Raw genomic sequence first — 5870 nt, 5'->3', positions numbered from 1 at the left:
GCGTATTAGAATGATTTCTGAAGAGCATGTGACACTGAAGACTGGAGTAATGATGCTGAAAATTCAGCTTTGATCACAGAATTAAAACACATTTGAACATATATTACAATAGAAATCAGTTATTCTAAACTGTAATAAAATTTCACTGTATTATTGTTTTTAATGTATTTGATCAAACAAATGCAGTCTTGGCGAGCAGAAGAGACTTCTTTTAAAAGCTTTTGAAAAAATGGACTGACCCCAAACTTATGAACGGTAGTGTAGGATTAGTTCACCCAAAATGAAAATTAGCTGAAAATGTACTCACCCTCAGGCCATCCAATATATAGATGATATATACAGTAGTTTGTTTCTTCCACTTGCTCAGCAATGGATCCTCTGCAGTGAATGGGTGCCGTCAGAATGAGAGTCCAAACAGCTGATAAAAACATCACAATAATCCACAGCACTCCAGTCCATCAGTTAATGACTTGTGAAGCAAAAAGCTGCCTGTTTGTAAGAAACAAATCCACCAAGATATTATTAACTTCTAACCATTGTGTGTAAAATATGAGTCCTCTCTCTATAAAATTGCTTTCTCCAGTGAAAAAGTCATCTCTTCTGAATCAGGAGAGAAATCTGCACAGATCAAGCACTATTTACAAGTGAAAACAGTCCGAAACAGCTCTAAACAAATTTGTCAGTGGATTTTGATGTGAGAGACAACAGGGGATGGAGTTTTTCACTGTTATGGATTATATATACTTGTATTTTGGCCAGAAGCAACGGTTTAAAGTTAAAGCGCCTTAATGATGGATTTGTTTATTCATTTTTGAGTGAACTGTTCCTTTAAGATTGAAATGGCATTTAATACAAATGAATTAAATAGCAATAAAGTCTCTATCATAATATATTTTTTATTTTCTGTATAGAAAGTGTGAAGACAGATTTACAATGTGTATGTTGTAGATTATTGAGGAGGCAGACAGGATGATTGATGGCATGCATTAGTCGTGGCTCACTCAGGTGGTTAAAGCAGTGTACAGTGTCTGTCTTCAGGAGAATCCTGCATGGACCAATCACAGTGGCAAGGTAGGATGTCATCATTATTTAGCTCAAGGATTTTCAACCAGCCATACCAGCCAACCCAGTGACCCTCAGTTTGACAGTGTCTGTGCCCACCTTTAAACTTTAAACTTATCTTTACTAGTCTAAAACAAGCAGCTCAGTATTTATGTCTGTTTGTATGTATGTCAGTTTGTCTCCGCCACAGATTCCTCTGCAGAAGTTGTGGTTTTCCGCCACTCTCACCCACAACCCTGAGAAGCTACCGCTGCTGGATCTGCACCAGCCTCGACTCTTCAGTTCCACACACAGCTGTGCAGAGAGCACCACACAAAGCCAGGACGCTTTTAACTTCCCTCAGGGTCTCGTTGTGAGTTTAGCACTTCCTGAGAATTGTAATCAGACACCATAGGATCTAAACTGGTAACAGATCTTCTCTGCATAACTTTAACATATGGGAATGTCTTGCGCAGGAGTATTATGTCCCCTGCACCTTAAGCAAAAAACCGCTCATCATCCTTCACTTCCTGCTTCGGCTCAAGTTCAGTCCTGCTTTGTGCTTCACAAACTCCAGAGAAGCAGCACACCGGTAATGATGCATTTTTCAGGACTGCTGTATATATTAAGGGCTCCAGGCCATGGTTAAATTAGTTGCAAATTTAAAAAAAATAAACAACTGCAACAATTAATTAACAGTAGACTTGTTTACTCATGTTAATTAATGTGTATTGTCCCTTTTAAATAAAATAAAAACAAACAAACAAACAAAAAACATCTTATTCATTTTTAAAAAAAAATTTAAATGTCTTTTTGAATCGATTTAGCAATTTTTAAAAAATTTTTACTTTATTAGTTAAAAGTGTTCATGGATGTCTCTGCATGGCATATCGATATCTTGACATGTATTGTTGCTTATTCTGCAATATGCCATTCAGTACATGCCACATTTAATATTATTTACATATACACACTACCGTTCAAAAGTTCGGAGTCTGTAAGATTTTTGTGATGTTTTTGAAAAAAGTCTCTTATTTTCACCAAGGCTGCATTCATTTGAAAAATACAATAAAAACAATTATATTGTGACATATTATTACAATTTAAATGTTAACATATTTATTTTAATATTGATTAAGCATTTATTTAAAAAAGAATATTGTTGTAAATATTATTTACATATTTTAAATATTATCACACTTGAAATGTTTTCTATTGTTTGTTTTGTTTTGTTTATTCCTGTGATGCAAAGCTGAATTTTCAGCACCATTACTCCAGTCCTCAGTGTCACGTGATCCTGTAGATCTGGTGCGCAAAATGAGATTTATTCTTGCGTGAACTAATTTAGTGAACAATTGTAAATAAAATGGAAGACATGTCTTTAAATATGTATTTTTGCAGATTAAAGTTTGATGATTAGTGAAAGAATCTGTGATACAAGGGCATTGTGGAAGTATTATTTATTTATTCAGGTTTGTTACATTTGATTTTAAAAACTTTGTGGCAACACTGTAAACATGACAATGGAAGAAAGCGCTTCTGGTTGCAGTTCTCTAATTTGGTGACTAAACGTGGCTCCTATATGCTTCATTCATTTTTGGCTCCTTAGTCATTTTAATAGTCTGGAGCCCTGAATATAAAATTGAATTTGATTATAATCATGAATAATTTACAAGAATGCAAAGTGAAGTCATCTGCACCTAAGAAAAATAACTGTACAGACAGAGCACAGAGCAAGGAAATTCACACAAATATGTGGATATACCCTAGTTTTAGTTGTGATCTTTTGCCTAAAATGTGTTCAATCAAAGACAAACCGTTTATTACTGTATTTTTGATTTCATTTAACTGTTTCTTCTGTCTCTCAGACTGTATTTGCTCGTGAAGCTGTTTGTCGGTGTGGAAGTGGCTGAGTTTTCCTCTAAACTGAGCCCAAGCGAACGACAAAAACACTGAAGGACTTGGAGCAAGGGAAGATCCCACTGTACGTATGTCTTCAGTATCTGCCCTAAGCGTTCAGGAACAACCAACCCAACAAGATGTATAGTAATTTACTTCTGTCATAACACAATGCAAGGCCGGAAAATTATTTTTGAAATAATTACGAAAAATGGATTTACAAAATTTGAAAGCGTCTCATAAATATATACAGTATATATATATAATCAGTCCCTCCAGGATTTTGCGATTATGCGATCATAAAATGTAACGCAAAATCAAACAAACCCCGCATAATGTGGAGGAGCTTGCAATTTTTCTAAATTGCCGCAGATTTCCCGCTGAATTTTGGGCCTATACACGTCGTGTGATGTCATTGCACACACATTCAGCCAAAGCCCACTTGCTGTTATGTTTAAAGTTTATTATAAAATACTAACTTATTAGCCATGTAAAGCTTGAAATAATTCAATAATAGTCAAAAAATAATGTAAGTGTTTTTGTTTTGTCATATACTTGATACACCAGACTTTTATGGCCAATATAGTGATATAGTGAGAATATGGAGGGAAAAAACAGCTCAATTATAATTAAGAGGCCCAAACTGAGCAAAAATAGCAATTTGGTGCAGTTGCTATTCATATGGCCAACATGTGATTTTTATAACAGTATGCAATTCAGTAGGCAATGCCTAAAGGTGATTGCAAAATGAACAAATACATGTTCCTCATAAGCCTGTTGTATCATTATTTGATACATACATTTGTAACATGATTTTTGTAATGCTAATGATTTTGCTCATTTTGCCCCGACATCACATTTTGCTCATTTATTAGAGATTTTTCAACAAAGTTTTGATCATGTTGATAATTTAGAGTCCTTAGAAATTCATGTATTAACTACAGAATTAAGAGGACAACACTTAAGTTTCCCTTTTAGCTTCTGTTAGTGTTCTCTTTTTATGAATTATGGAGCATAATGTTTCTTGAGGTCAGAAAAGTAATACAGATATTAGAATAGCGTTGTCTGTGGTATACAGGTGCATCTCAATAAATTAGAATGTCGTGGAAATGACTTTGTCTGTGGTTCAGGAGTGGCTTAACAAGAGGAATACGACAACTGTGGCCAAATTCCTTGACACGTCTGTGTGTGGTGGCTCTTGATGCCTTGACCCCAGCCTCAGTCCATTCCTTGTGAAGTTCACTCAAATTCTTGAATCGATTTTGCTTGACAATCCTCATAAGGCTGCGGTTCTCTCGGTTGGTTGTGCATCTTTTTCTTCCACACTTTTTCTTTCCACTCAACTTTCTGTTAACATGCTTGGATACAGTACTCTGTGAACAGCCAGCTTCTTTGGCAATTAATGTTTGTGGCTTACCCTCCTTGTGAAGGGTGTCAATTATTGTCTTCTGGACAACTGTCAGATCAGCAGTCTTCCCCATGATTGTGTAGCCTAGTGAACCAATCTGAGAGACCATTTTGAAGGCTCAGGAAACCTTTGCAGGGGGTTTGAGTTGATTAGCTGATTGGCATGTCACCATGTTCTAATTTGTTGAGATAGTGAATTGGTGGGTTTTTGTTAAATGTGACCCAAAATCATCACAATTAAAAGAACCAAAGACTTAAACTACTTCAGTCTGTGTGCATTGAATTTGTTTAATACACAAGTTTCACAATTTGAGTTGAATTACTGAAATAAATGAACTTTTCCACGACATTCAAATTTATTGAGATGCACCTGTATTTTTGCTGCAAAACAACACAAGAAATGCTGCAAATTTTGATATAAGTCGCTGCAAAATCAGAAAAAAAGTCAAACTCCTGGTGGGACTATATAGTGTATGTAATGAAATATTGTTGATATTCAGGTTAATAAGCACAGATGCTGCTGCCAGAGGCATTGATATCCATGGCGTGAAATGTGTCATTAATTATGATGCTCCTCAGTACATCCGAACATACATTCACAGGCAAGTCATCATAATACAATATGATTGGTTGAGTTACTCCATATGCTCTAATGGCTGAATGTCACAAGAATTGTGCTTGAGTACTTTTAGTTATGTTTGTCTTTCAGGAGAAGAGTTTCTAGCAGATGGTGAGAGATGCTGGTAGTCCTGGCATACAGAGGCATTTTGTGCAACCAGAAGCTCTTAAAAGCATGGAGACTGTAAACTGTAAATTGCTTTATAGGGTATGGTAAAAACAAAAAAAAATTAAATGTTGTAAATCACAATTATATGTAATTTTACGGTGTAATTAATTTTAATGTCACATTATTGATTTCTGCAAGTAAAAACTATGAATTGGGCAATTTATGGTGGAAAAATGGTCAGTATACAAGTACTGGCCATGTTTGTTGGAGAGGCCACTTGCGATGAACTTTGATTCATAATGTGGCTTTCTGCTGTAATATACCACCTGTATTATAATGGTGGTTATAATTACTTGTTAGGTTAAAAGGCAGATTTACGTAGTAGATTGGTACAGTTATATATAAATATAAGAGTTTTCTACTACTATTTTGTACTTAAAGCTTTAAAGTCGGCATGAAATCAAAATTGACTTTATTTACTTTACTAGTGCACATTGCTAGTCTTGATGTGAACAATTAATCCGTGCAAGTTAATCCGCTGAAAAAAATTGTTTGTTTTGGTAATCTTTAATCAAAATCTGATCATTTGCTTCTGCTCTGGAATGGCAGTCCTTCTCTGATGAAGACAGTTTGACGGCTTGGGCAGAATATCCTTTTAAACACACCCCCAACCAGACAGAGAGGAAGAGCGCAAACATAAAACCATGCCCTCTATTCAATATTCCGTTTCAGATGGAAATACGTCACTACACTGAAATAAAGTCGGCAGCAACTTCCGGTTCACGCGGACTTTAAC

At 35.5% G+C, this 5870-nt stretch overlaps 1 pseudogene; it reads left to right on the top strand.

Moving 5' to 3' along the window:
* LOC107710765 (ATP-dependent RNA helicase DDX51-like) overlaps positions 1 to 5184 on the top strand; it is a 7915-nt pseudogene extending 2731 nt beyond the window's left edge.
* The last annotated feature ends 686 nt before the right edge of the window (positions 5185 to 5870 follow it).

Source organism: Sinocyclocheilus rhinocerous, unplaced genomic scaffold (genome assembly GCF_001515625.1).
Source record: "Sinocyclocheilus rhinocerous isolate Xijiao unplaced genomic scaffold, SAMN03320098_v1.1 scaffold1048, whole genome shotgun sequence".
NCBI lineage: Eukaryota > Metazoa > Chordata > Actinopteri > Cypriniformes > Cyprinidae > Sinocyclocheilus > Sinocyclocheilus rhinocerous.
This window is presented reverse-complemented; position numbering and strand designations above follow the sequence as displayed.